Genomic DNA, 14,520 nt, shown 5'->3' with positions numbered 1-14,520 from the left:
CTTTCACAACGACACAAGAAACTTTTAAAGATTAGATGAAACCCTCCTCAAACCCTGCAGGCGAATGAGATCATTGTGAGCTGAAGGAAATGGATGACTGCAAAGGAAACAATATAGATAAGACGAGCACCAACAGATCTATTAAACACATAATTAGAATAAAAAGAAGTTTTTTGCATGAATGTATTGAAGGAAAAACTCAGTCAAGATTATCATGTTGATCATTGTGCTCTGAACATCGCTCTAATTAATGTTAATTCCAGTAAAAACCTCTACAAATTGGAACAATGACAGTGACAGAAAGACAAAATGCTTATTGAATCATGCATTTCTGAGGCAGGAAAGGCATCCACTCTAAACCCTACAGTGTGGTATTTTCAGCAGATGTCACTGTTTACTGAGCTTAAGGCTTGTGTGCATCTGAGTGGAGAACCACAATGAGAATATCCCTCCTATTTGTTCTCGAGCTATCGCTGGGCATGGTTTCCTTTCATCCGAAAAAAAAAAAAAAGGGAGAGAGAGAAGAAAAACAAGTGCTGCACATTTACTGCAAAAATCTAAACCGATGTGAGTCGAGCGACTTTGATCTCTTATTTCCAAATAAGAGCAGCGAAGCCACATTTTGAGATGAAGCAAATATGGGGGGGGTATGGAGGGAGAGGAGGACAGAAATGGAGTGGGAAAAGATGGAAGTGATTCAGTAATCACACGCTTCCAGTGACATGAAATGGGTCTGTGTTTGGAGGGACTGTAAACGCAACAAATCCTCAGAGACAAACACACACACAGTTGCATTTACACTTGTGCGTGTCCCTGCATGCCCATGTACATCAATACACACTCTATTCACACACAAATTGTCCTTCTGCCAAAGCACCAAAGGGCTTCCCTCAGGTGTATTTCCAGACATATATTGACGATGAGGACTGATGCTTAGTGACAGTCGAGTAAAACCTATGCGCTGGATCCAGTATGTCCTGATGTTCTATGTCAGTTTGTCTGTAAAACCACCCCCGTGTCCCTAAACATGCAACAGCTTTACTCTTTCTTGAAAGATCATTAGCTTTGTTTGATATGGTAGTGACCAAAATTCATCTCGGAAGCAGGACATTGAAATATGTGATATGGGATATGAGATTGTTCCCTGTGTTTGCGTGCGTGTTAGCATCGTCCACCGCTCAACCAGGAACACATGACTCCAGTTTTAGGCCTTTCCTCCTTTTGCAAGTCTCTTCCAAAGTTTTCACTCAAATCCTTGAGGTCTAAAAAATATGTCGAGTGCATTTGGGTATTTTAAATTTTAGCATTGTTTTCATCTGTCCTTACTTGGTCTCGTTTCCTGTCTATATTGGTGTGTTCCAGCATGTCTTAGCATGTTAGCTGCCACCTGTAGCTCAGTTGAACGCACACAGCTTGGACTGAAAAGCTGGCCCTTTAAGCTGCACAAATCAATATTCTTTGATAAGCGACGGATCATATGGCTATGTAGAATGTTAAATGGGAATATAGAGAATTATCGCCAAACTCTGCAGTTCCCCTCAGGTTAATCAGCTAAAGAGCTTGATAATTCATTCTGGAGACGGTCCAAACAAACACACAGCTGAAGGAGAGTGAATATTGGACTTCCATTTGCCGGTTGGCCAGACACGCGACCCCAAATGAATGCTAATGTTACTTTGTGTCTGTGTAAATAGGCAACTGTTTGCGAACACATTGGACCACGGAGTCAATGTTGGGATTTCAGCGTGTTTTATTGCCCCCAAGTGGCCAAAAAAAGTAAATGAATGCAGATTGAAGTTGATTTTTGGAAGCCAGCGTATTAAAATGCACAATATACAACTGGTTTAATATGGTCTTATTTTTAGATAGCTAATTTCCCTGCTGACATAGCAACGCCCCGTTTTCACTTGTAAAGTGATGCTCCACTGTATTCTCTATGAAAATGAGAAATTAAAGGGTCCATGTGTAGTAAAAACCAGAGGAATCTCATGCAGCAGTCATGAGCATAAGTCAGAAAAGTTTATGCACTCCACCTCTGTGCAGAGTTGTCAGTCGAATAACATAAACAGAAGACGGCATTTTGCAGAGGCAGAGAAAGTACAGACAAAAAAGGTCCTAACAAAGCCAGCAAAGATGGACATGATGGAGCTCTGACAGGTTACTGGTTGATGGGAGGGAGACCTGGAGGCGGTAAAGGACAAAGCAAATAAATTCACATCATTCTGACAAAGACACACTGGAACCTAAATTTGGCCTCAAACATAAACACAGAGAGTCACACAAACCCAAATTGGCAGGTGAGACAGGGTGAAATGCCTCTCAGCACACCATAGGTGACACTGTTGAACCGTGCATTGCAGTGACAGAGCATGAAGCAGAAGGAAGAGGAGGAAGAGTGAGTGAGGCAGAGGAGGAAAGAGGAGCACAGCAATAGGGGACACTGTGGTCCAAGGCTGGGGAGGGGGGTTGCTGGTAGGGGATTGGAAGAGAAAAGAGGAATGTGAGAAGGGGAAAGGAAAACTGGTAAAATCCAAGCCAAGTTGTTTATTTTTCCCACCATCACTTTGTGCTTCATGACTGTCAGAGCTGCCACTGTGTGTGAAAGGCTCATCGTTTGTGCTGGCACCACTGAAACGTCAGTACCGATGCTCTTCAGTGGGGGGCAATACAAAGCTGAATGAGCAGTGAAAGATTCCCCCACTCTCTTCTCTCCTCACTCTCTGTTCCTCTGGCTTTTCCCTGCAGCATGCTGGCAATGATATTTCTTACTGAACAGATTCATGCTATTTATCCGTTCCCATGTATGTTTTATGCATTTACTATGCAGTAAAAAAGCATACATAACATTTTTAGGTGGTGGTAGGTTAGCATTTTTCCATATCAGCTTTCATTTCCTTGGATATCATGTATCATCCAGTGCATATTTCTGATGCCTTTTGCAGGGGTCTCGCTTTAAAAAGAGTCATCTGGATGGAGTAGGTGGAGCAGGAGTAGGTGGAAAGGTTTATGGCATGACAATGGATCGTTACTGTGAGGGCTACCTGCAACTTGCCGGCATTCTGCTTATTCGTTTTAAACCAATGGCCAATGGGAAAACACTCAACCAGCCAAAACGTCAGCATAACTTCGACTGAAGTTGGACCAAAGTTTTGCATTCATTCTCTGTCCTTTATCACTCACTATTTCAAAGAAAATACCTGAGAAAGACACTTAGCTTTTGCTAATCTGTTTCAGCGCTATGAACCTCTGAACACAGCAGTAGTAACAGCAGTAACATAACCAAATAATGTCCAACAGGTGCAATATGATATGCTCAGGTGTGTGTGAGAGGATCTGCGGTGGAGCAAAAGTCCAAAATATTGCATTTCTATTTTGAGAGGAACAAAGGTCATTGCCCTGATGCTCCTCTCAAATAGGTTTTTTTTTAGTTTGAAACAAAACCTTTTACTTGGTCTCTGATCCATAAATGTCAGCGAATAACCTTTAGCGTTCAGTCAGTGTGAAATGAAACCTCACTTTTAAGGTTTTGAAGGATGCCCACCGGCTGCTTGGAAAACAAATCAGGCTCTCTTTGAGGGCACCTAATGAAGCACTTGAGAAATTAAACCTCTTTCAACTCCTGATCTCTCTCACTACTTATATTTGGCCTGACTCCCCCAATAGTCTGCGCTCCGCTTCTAAATCTTTCATTAACTTCGGGCCCAAGACGGTTGTGGCTTTCCCTTCCACTCACAGTTTAAGCTGTTAAAATTTTCATGGGAGCTCTTTCTACCCATCTTCTAAAAACTGATTCGACAAAAGCCCGGCGCAGACAAAAACAGGGGCGAGGGAGGGTCTGTGTTTTTGAAATGGGAAAAGAATGTGAGCGGTTCCTGTGGTCCTCCATAATGCATCAGGCCGCTCATAATGCTGATGCCATGCTAATACAGTAATTGTTCATAATTGTAGCCTTTTAACAATAAAAGCTTCAGATTTTAAAGATATTTTGTCCTCTCTGAACTCCGCTTGGGGGAATTTTATTTCACTACCATCTTGACAAACTGAGCTTAAACTCCTCCATGGCAGCGGGGAGTGATTTCATTGCCGGATCACTCGCAGAAAATGACGTGACAACACCCAAAAAATTCTGATCATCATACTTCCCTCTCTAGAAAAAGCACATTTGGGTGGGTGGAGGGGTCCATTTGGCGAGCTGACGTGAGCGGCTGTGGCAGTCCATGCAGCAGAACCCGAGAAGTAGGTCATCCCCATTGACCTGGCTCACACAATCAGCATACACTGCACGGGCGTGTGTGTGTGTCACTTTATGATTCTGCTGTTCCAATTCTCTCTTAACTCACAGGAGGCAGAAAATAGCAAAAATGTTGTAAGCAAGCGAAAGAGCGCAGACCATCTGAAGCTGTGATAATATCCGCCTCAACAATTTGGACTGAAATTTGCTCCCAGTGGACCTAAAACTGAAGGCCATCAGGAGTTTGAGGATGAAATTTGAACATTTCACAGCGAAAATTTAAGCTCTTTCCAGCTGTTTGAGCGTCAGGTTTAAGTTTGCTCACAAACATCACCTACTTTCACAGCGAGGACACACAGAGAAAGGACTGCTGCTCAATTATTCACATTCTTGTGAAAAACGAAATAAATTATTGACACTTTTTGTGAATTATGAAAAACAACCTCGACCATTTTGCGCTTTTTTTTCCCCTGCCCTCCGCAAAATGTCCCCCTCTCCATATTTAACAGCATCTAAACCTTTAGACACCTCGTGTGCCTCGATCTGTCCAAGAATTTCAAAAGATCTTTCAACCGCTTACGGGATTTTCAGTGCAGAGGGACTGTAATCTGCTTTCACAGCAGCAGCGGATGGCGCGCAATGAGAGATTAACCCTCGACCTCGCGGAGTCGCCGAGAACGAGTCGTCATTTCGGGGTCATGCTCTCCGTGCCAAGGTTGAAGCAAGTTTCCTTTGCAAATTGATTTTTTTTTACATTAAAAGCCTCATCATCTTCCATACACTGCGTAGACTGAACATACAGTATGCAGCCATGAGGAAAGAGTGCTGATTTGCTCCTCCGCTGTGTGGAGCAAAGTCAAAACATTTTTTTCCGGTGTTTCCTTGTTAAATATTTGTCTTGGGCACTGCTTATAGGAAGTGCGTGATAAATCTTCCGGCGCAAGTGCTGGAGGAAATTCATTTTAAGTCTTCCACAGCACACAGGCTTGCAGGTGGAGGTGCTGAGAGTCCAATTAGGACAGAGGAAGACGAGGCATACTTGGGTGATGAACGGAGCTAAAGCTGAAGAAGTCTAAATTCCGCTTTTAGATGGGTGATAAAAAGCTTCAGATGTCAAATTCAAAGGAGAATTTGGTTTTAAAATCTCTCTCATCCATTTGCATCCCCCCTTCTCATCCTGTCTCCCCTGTCCTCGTCTCCCACGGCACAAGGCTGCAGCCTCTGGACTGTTAACAACGCTAACTGTTGCCACACACGCACGCAAACATCCAGTCTTTGTCTGATTCCAGACGCCCTGCCATGTTGATCCCTAATCCGCTTCCGACCACACTAGCTGTGACCAATCGTGGCCTTTCATGTTCTAGAGCGGTCAGTCACACCTAACAGGATTGGCTGGTCGTAGTCCGGGATGCAGAGGCTATTAGTGATTATGATAAAGAGTGACATTTGTGATTGTGGGTTTGTGCGTGTGTGTGTGTGTGTGTGTGTGTGTGTGTGTGTGTGTGTGTGTGGCAGGGTCTGTCCGCTTGCGTGACCCAGATTGAGTGGAGCGCCGCATGTGAAATTGTGATTGTGATGTGTGAGAGCCAGAGATTATAGGAGACAAAAACAAGTCCGGCGCTGTCAAGGACATATTTCATCAGGGTGAATGAGCTTCGCACCCATGGAAACACACACACACACACACACACACACACACACACACACACAGAAACCTACACAGGCCAACTTATTGTCAGATGCTGAAAGCTGAACTTGCTCTGTTTAAAGGTTACTCCTGTTTCACTTCTCGTCTTCTTCTTTTATACCAAATGCCACTTAATTATTTGGCTAATCACTTACTCGCATGTCTTCGTTTAATTGTACATTGGCAGGGTCAGGAAACCTGAGAGAGTCACCTGGGGGAACACTAGTTTGGGGTATGACCTGATGAGCACACATGCTATATTTCCTTTCAAGACACTACAAATTTAGTTAATGCCTTCTTCCGTGATCACAATGATTTCATAATGCAGTAATGTTGCCTCAAAATATGTGCTTAGGATCCCCTGGCAGACATGAAAGTGATTAAACAGTGGTTATTCCCAAAAGTACTAAATTATCATTGCAACTCTGATTGGATAATGAAATGTTTTCCACATGAAAGCAGCTCCAGAGTGCTGGCGAAGATGAGGTAAGCTAGTTTATGCGTGTATGAACAGAGCACCAGTGGGATAAATCTAAAGGATGAAGCATCTGCCTGACTTTTTACAGTGCAGCTGCAAGGGAGTCACGTGACTGAGGCTGATTTTTTTTTTTCATGTGACCTCTTCAGGTGTGTGCGCTGCAAAAATAATCTTCTCGTCAGCTTTTTTTTTTTTTTTTTTTGTATTTGAATCCTTCAAGAATATTTCCACCATAAGGTTTCCTTTTGTCTTTATTCCAGTGCAGCTGCTTTTTTTTAATTGTTTCAAGATACTTTTAGAAAATTCTTTATTTGTTTTTACTACACTGACATGTTTGGTCTCATTATAGAGATAAACAGCTTTATAAGTTAGGGATGTTTTCATAGTGTGGTCAAGGAGCGAGCTTGGAGTTCTGTTTCCTGAAGTTTATTTGTCCGTGACCTGATTTTAACCTGAGCATACCTGAAGTGACCCTGCTCCTCGTTTGTCATAACAGCTAACATATGGGCAGCTTCAGAATATGCTTATAATTACTCGTTTTTCGAGCATGGCCGACAAGAGGAAAGTGACACGTGACATGATCCAAAGGGAAGGAACGTCAAAAAACATCATGATCGAGGACTCAGGAGGCTTCTTGAATAGCAGATATTCCAAAATGATGTGATCTGACTTTTTAACATCTGCCGGTCTGCAGAAGACAACCAAAACTCTCACGCAAATCTGACGGCTGCAAGATATCTTCAAACTCACAATCTGGCGAGGAAAATAACTAAAGCCGAGCTGCGTCTGATACCTGCGAAATGGTGTTTATCAGGCAGCTCTCGCAAAGAAGAAGCGATTATTTTGCTTGTGATGGAAAAGCCGTAAAAGGTCACGTTTTATCGAAGATTTCAAAGGAAGCTCGCTTTGCTCTCACAACGAGTGAGCTCTGCAAGAAAGTTACAAGATTGCAGGGCTGCAATCTGAAATGTGGCGCATGATGCAACTTGTTTAGCTCTTCTGCACTTAAAAAAAGAAACAGAAATAACCTGCATTGCAAATCACACAGGAAGCTGATGGAGCCTTCCCAGTGTGTATTTTGTCAAGCAAAATCTGGCGTTTGACTGCCTTTTATCTGAAATCACTAGGATTAAAGTTCACATGTTAAGTTTTGGGTAATACCACACTTGAGTTATCTTTAAGGCAGCCTTATGTAAAGGTCCTTACAGCTGTTAAAAAAAAACAAAAAAAAAAGTTTGAGGAACCACTTATCCTCTCCACAGGACTCCACAAGCTGCCAAGTCTCACTGAACCGATTGTGTTCGTTGTCACCAGCTTCCATGGCAACGTTGCACTCTCGTCGCATTCGGCCGGTGATTAATGAACGCATTGGGGCGAATGAAATGAACTGAGCTGGAGTGGAAATGCATTGGGAGGGCGAGAGAAAAAAAAAAAAGTTTTCCAGTCTGTCTTTGTCCTTTCAGAAGGATGTTTAGATAGCAATTAGCACTTTGCCCCTCAAGCGTGTGAAGTGGGAGACCGCTGACGCTTTGAAGATCAAATTAACCAATTAGGGAGAGATAAGACTCTCAGGAGTTACAACCCCCCCTCCCATTTTATGATTTAAGCTACGAACTAGTGAGATAACGGGATATTTTGGGAGCAACGTAGGTGGCTAATGCTATTAGCAGCCGGCGACAAAGTTCTCCCGTAAACATTTTTTTTTTTCCAACACTCGTGCAGCTCCTCGGGTTTTTAACTCGACCAACTTTGAACAAACTGAGTGATGTGTCCCACGCAGGAAAAGACACAATGCCGCCTTTGCTGTGTTGTCTGTATATGTATGTCTGCATGGTTCCCACAGTCAGTCTCCAGGTTGAAAGGAAAAAAACAAAAAGATCTGAGAAATAAGATGCTTTACTCAAGCCCTCCCGGGCTGACAATGCCACTAAAATGTGTCAAGGGAAACAGGAAAAGAAGCAGCAACAATGCTATTGTTGCTATATTGGTCGGCATCATGACAGCAACAAACCAAACTTCAGAAAGAGCCTTTTTGTCTTTCCTCACCACTGTTTATGAAAGCAAATGTAGGATATGCAAACGTCTATGCATTGGAGATATGTAAATGAAAAGCTTTTTATATGATAGCACTTTATGATAACCGCAGTCTCTGTCAGTCACACATGAACATTTTCTGTAAAAATGTTAAGCCTATTAGCCCAAAGAGATCTGAGGAAGCTGCCACAAAACTTGCACATGCTTCAATTTAATGCATTTTCTTTGGTCAAAGCTTCGGCTCATCATCCCTTAAACTAGCGCCATAAACTGCAGTCACAGTGCAGTAACCTGCCCTCCCTGAGTTTCCCATTGTCGCGCACATCAAACACTGAACCTGGATTTCCTTGATCCCCGTGACCCGTGGCAGGTGAGGAGGATCAGTAGCAGCACTGAGCCGCTGGCAGCCAGCTGTCGCACACACACTTCGGCGCATGCACACACACACACACACACACGCACACGCATGCGCGGATAAACACGCCTCAGCACACAGGAGAGGCTGTGAAATTAAATAACCTCATAAAAACATAGCACAAATGTGAATAGATGAAGTGTACCATGTAGAGCGTACAGCATGCGCTAATGCAGATTTATAATCATAAAAGGCGTGTTGCATTCACATACCCACACAAAAAGCCAGGAAAAAATACTTTGTCCCCACTCCTCTGGCTGTTAATTTAACACTGTGAAACTTCCTCCCTCTTAAGTGCAAAAAAGACCAAACATTTGGGACCTTTAGAGCCACTCAGAGTCACACACACTTCACAGCACTCAAGTACACACACATTTTATGCATCCCTCAAGGCACTGTCTCCTGTCTTTATGCGTCTTGGGCTTCAAGCAAGCACCAAAACACACAGTGGCTCTTTGAAACTGGGTCACACAAAACAGACTCTCACATGCGACATAACCCCACCCCCTCCCACGCACACACATGCACACACACACATTTTAATAATGCTTTTTTTGGTCAATATTCAAACGTGTCACGGTCGATACCTCTGAAGTATGAGATTCAACTTCCACAGGATTCACCACATTGGAATCTGCTCTTTATGCAAGCGCATGCAGAACAGAGAAGGTGAATCACAGAATTAAAGTTTTCAGAAAGCTGAAGTTGACAAAGAGCTGACACATTTAAAGCAATTAAGACTTCACAGTCATCATACAGACCATATGGTAAAACACTTTTTATTGTAAATCTAAATTCAAGAACTGTTTCTGCTGCAAGTTTCTCCTAGACCATGATACAGATGGCTCCCCAGCACTCATTGGTTGAGTCCTGAAGCCACTGCTCTATCATTATCATTCCAGTAATGCTGGCACTCAACGCTTCCACTCATTTCCACTGAGAATACAGTCTGAGCTGGGATGGAGGGTGAAAGCATACGGGAATCCCCCAGGGGACTCACAGATTTAAGTAAACTAAGAGGAACTCAAACTCCCACTGAGCCAGGCCCCCCTTACACAGCAAGCATAAGCAAACTAAATAAGCTCCTCAACCCCTCCTCCTCCCCTTCTCTTACCTTCCACATGATTAAAATCCCATCATCCACAAACAAAGTGAGAAAGAGAGGAAGAGAGAGAGGTTGGGGGGAGAGAATTGAGGCTATCTTTGTCTCTCTCTCTCCTCTGTGGGACGCAGCAGCAGCAGCAGTAGCAGCGGCGGCGGCGAGCGGCGAACTTGGGAGTCAGTGAGGATGTGGATATGTCTCCGTGGCTGTGTCATCACCTCTCATGACATGTTTCCTCCCCTGCCTGTGTAAGCCTTTCCATCCTGACCCGGCAGAGAGAGAGAGAGAGAGAGAGAGAGAGAGAGAGAGAGAGAAGGCAGCAATCTAGTGCGCCGCCCCCCTCTCTATATCACCTCCCCTCCTCCTCCTCTCTGTCCATCCCTCCCTCTTCTCTTCCCCTGCATTCAAATCTGCCAGTGGGCTGCCCTGCCTCTAACTAGGCCAATCACTGAACCCATGGGGGTGGAGTCTGGGCCGGCTGTGTGCAAGTATGAGTTTGCAGTCAGATGTGTCATTCTGACATTCTGGTAGTGTGTGAGTCTGCTCGTGCGCGCTTATATGTTAGCTTGCATGCAAACTCAGATGTGGACGCGTGTATGTAAACATGCAGGCAGTCTGACGCCAAGTTAAGTTTTACTGTCAGCCAGAAGACCTCCATGCCTTGAACCACTAATTCTCAAAAATTCAAATAATAGCAAGGCCGTGTGTTGTTTCCAGCATGTGCAAATAAAATCCGATCAGTCCCTAAAAGTGGTTAAGTAAAAAGTAAAAAAGGAGTTACTTTACGCTTCCGCCCGGCTCCATCTCTCATCATTTCAATTGAAGCGTACGACTGACAAATTGGCCAATTTGGCCAATCGAAATAGGGTTGCAATGCATTTTGCAATCAGAAGTCAGTATTCTTTGTGCCATCACTTTGTTTTGAAGAAGATTACACGACCTGACAACCAAATCGCAGCCTTGCTCTTGCACACTGTCTATAGGAATCTTATTAAAATATCCAGCAAAATCTGCTGTTTAAAAATGGCTATGTCTGAAATGTCCATGTCCAGCAAGAACAAACATAACCAGCCCTCTAAAGATACAGAGATAGTACGCTTGTGTCTTGTGAACATTCTCTATTCTCTTCTCCCGCTCACAGTCACTTCAATTGAAGCCCATAAGCAACCTGTTTACTACTTGAACACATATGTTGCATGACGTGCCGGTGTAAACAGGAAGCAGATTGTTATCGTTAGGGTTACAAACAGGACATGACGATGACACAGAACCATCCCAGATAATGTTATTTTTACGGAAACATTGTCAGTAGTGTTATGTGTCTGTCTTTCTTTCTCATTGTTGCATTTTAAATGTCTTTTTGTGCCCTTTTAAATTTGCACAACATAGCACAATCTGTTGGTGCACAAGCTCAGACGTTCCACACCAATTTACCAATTTTCAGTACCAATACAATACTTTTGAGTCTAGCTGCATTGCTAAATGCTAACAGAAAGCCAGTAATTTAGCTAGTCAGGCTCATGCTAATTAGCGCGTGCAAACTGGCTTACAGCAGGCTAACCAAAGTTATCATATCATAGCAAAAAATGTAGGCAGTAGCAGCTTTATAACCTGCAGAATTTAACTGCACAACAGCTACTAGCATAGACAAGGTCAGCAACATGTGTAATTCCTTATGAAGAAGTTATTTGAAGTAACTTCTGGTAGTTAAAACTCACTCAATTCTTATACATCCATGGTCCAGACGAATGTCGTTTGACTTCTTTTAGAAAAGGGTCACATGATAGGGCCGTGTCCAATCAGGAAGTTGAGACAGATAAGGCCCAAAGGTGGGTGTTGCCAAATCCAAAAGTTTCCACCCGTCCTCACTAAAATCCTGAAGTTTTCAAACTAAAACTAGGTCAGCAGCAAGAAACTGAGCATTCAGGGGTTCAGACAAAATCTTTCATACAGATAATGGAAACTTTCTAATGGAGGCTGAATTACTGGCAAAATTTGATGTTAGGGAAATTCATCTCAGATGGAGGGACACGTTCATTACCTTGAGAGACACACAGAGAATGTGCTGATGGTTCTGGAAGTGATAGCATGTATAGTCCATTATCCTGGACTCAACATGACATTAGTCACCAGGAGCAAATATCCATTGTTCTGAGAAGCATGGTTTTACAGGGAAAGCCCGAGATCAAGGAGCACTTCCTTGGCTTTGTAAATGTTGAGGTTACAACAGGCTTGAACCTGTCCACTGTCATCTTAGATAAGCTGAATGAGCTGATGATTCCATTTGAAGATTGCACAGGGCAAACTTTTGATAACAGGCCCAACATGAAAGGCAAGCCAAAATCCCAAAGCTGTGTTGGTGCCACGTGGTGCACATCGTCTAAACCTTTTCATGCTGCCAAATCTTGAACAGATGCAGTTGGGTTTTTGAGCATGTGCAAAAGCTCTTCACCTACATTTCAGCTGGCATGTTTTGAAGGTGGAGTGTTTTGAAGAATCACGTGAACATGTACAGTAACAATGCTGTCACACGGTGATATGAGATGGGATAGCAGGCTCCAAAGTGAGATTCTGATGTTCAGGAGGCATCAATGGAAGCAAGACAGATGATCAGTAATCCAAGTGGCCAAAACACTTGCAGAGGTATTTGGGTCCTATAGCTTTTGTTTGCTGTGTCATACTCTGAGATACTGACAATGACAAAGTGAACACGCTCCTCTAATCCATCTCAATGCAGCTGGATGTAGTGTTACATACATAACGGGAAACTGGATTCTCTGAGAGCCAAACAACACCGGCCTGGTTGAAATTAAATATGGAGTGCTGCTAAACTTCAGTGCTGCCTCTCACGTGTCCGGTGAATCTTTCAAGGCTCAATGCATGGAAGCTGAAAACACTCCAACCTTCAGAGGTGACTGCGACGTCAGTGAGATGGATCTTTAGAATTTGCCTGGTCTTCTTCCCTGTCACTGGAGCATTGGAGTGGTCCGGCCATCGTGAGCATAAACCATGAAATGGAGATACATGTCCAACACTGACATCCTTCCATCATTTTGCATCTAGAAAGTGCAGACGTATAATATTGTGGTGACTGGACTACATTTTATATTTTCTACTATTTATCATGCCCATTTTAATATTCACTTATCTTAACATTCTTCAGAAAATAGACTTTTCAATAAATATTGTTTTGTTTTTTGTTTTTTATCCTCATTCTGTTATGTATGCAGTAGGTCTACATATTCTTAGATTTGGAAACCAAAGATTTGGACACTATAGTCGGGACCAGCTCTGATCTCTACCATCCATCTCATATGACGTGATATAAACACCAGAAAGAAAAAAAAAAACACCAAAGAAGAACCTATTGCAATTAATTAAGGAGTCAAAACAGTGTTTCTGTTTGAGGTACTCAAAGCAAAGGTGTGGTGAGTTGACTTTGAAGCTGAGCTGATGGAGTTAGTGCAGCGGAAATGTTAATTATCCCGAATTAGCCGTGAAAGATGGAGGAAGGGTTGGGTCTACATTAACAGCAAACACCCTTAACAACAATATGAAGTGGGAACAAATCAGGAAATGTGATGATGTGTCAAATTTATCTATTAAAAGCCTCTTTCGAATGAAGGCATCTCTTCAGTTAAGGTAAATAAATTCCACTAATGAATTTAAAATATATCCAGCTTTTGCATCCATGACACGTCTTCGGCAGCAGCTCTGCCTCTGTAACTTCTTAATGTCTCCCTGCTGTCTCTCCCTCTACCTTGAAACTTCAGCTGTTTTGGCTGCCACCCATAAAAACAACCCTCTTTTTTATGCGGCCCACAAGGAAAGCAGCTTAAATTAATCTCCACGATGCAAGTCAGTGATTTACCCTCCCACACAAGGCACGCTGCCCTACCACAACTGCAATCTGACCAGAAATCATCAGCATTCATCAGCTGTCTCGTTGTAAAATATTCCTCTCCATCATGTCTGACTCACTCTGGATGGTGCTCTTAGTCCCGGTAATTGTACATAATGGAAAGCAGCATAAATCCCCTCCCCCAAAAAACAAGAAAAATCATCAGCCCTGAACTATTATTCAGAACTTTACAGTCATGTGATGTGAAAGCGTTGAACATTCACTTCATTGGAAGCAAGATCCCAAATAATCCCTTTGCCCGAAGCAAGTGAGTCTTGTAGTAGGAAGTGTAGAACATGGCTCTTACTTCGGAAAGGGTTATGGCTTTAATTCCACCCCGCATCCTGAACTGCCGGACTGCAGAGCCACAGATGGCTTTTCGGCCAAAAATTAGGTTTTATGCATGGAGTGAAACTGTTTGTTTGGGTCTGATAAGTTCCAGAAAGCATGTCCAAAACCAAACGCGCCACTTAAATGTCAAGCACTGACCGAGATTTCAATTAGATAAAGGGTTGTGGAATTCCTGTAAGGTCAAATAAATGTGCTTTTACCGCGACTTTGGCTCCAAGATCTCAAACTGAGGTTCCGATTACAGTGAAGAGTTTCAACACCAAAACTTTTCCTGAAAAAATAAAACTCATTATGAAGTTCAACCAAAACAAAAAGAAATAA

At 43.0% G+C, this 14,520-nt stretch overlaps 1 protein-coding gene across 2 annotated transcripts in view; it reads right to left on the bottom strand.

Annotated features, from left to right (window-relative positions):
• LOC139327780 (E3 ubiquitin-protein ligase Midline-1-like) overlaps positions 1–14,520 on the bottom strand; it is a 57,213-nt gene that overhangs the window by 27,404 nt on the left and 15,289 nt on the right. The window contains exon 1 of one of the 2 annotated variants that reach the window (XM_070957740.1): positions 9,960–10,172. The exons of the other annotated variant lie outside the window; for it this stretch is intronic. The gene's annotated coding sequence lies outside the window, so the exon portion shown is untranslated. Of the gene's footprint in view, positions 1–9,959; positions 10,173–14,520 lie in introns of those variants that run through there. 2 annotated transcript variants of the gene reach the window in all.

The sequence above is a fragment of the Chaetodon trifascialis genome, chromosome 24 (assembly GCF_039877785.1).
Source record: "Chaetodon trifascialis isolate fChaTrf1 chromosome 24, fChaTrf1.hap1, whole genome shotgun sequence".
NCBI lineage: Eukaryota > Metazoa > Chordata > Actinopteri > Chaetodontiformes > Chaetodontidae > Chaetodon > Chaetodon trifascialis.
This window is presented reverse-complemented; position numbering and strand designations above follow the sequence as displayed.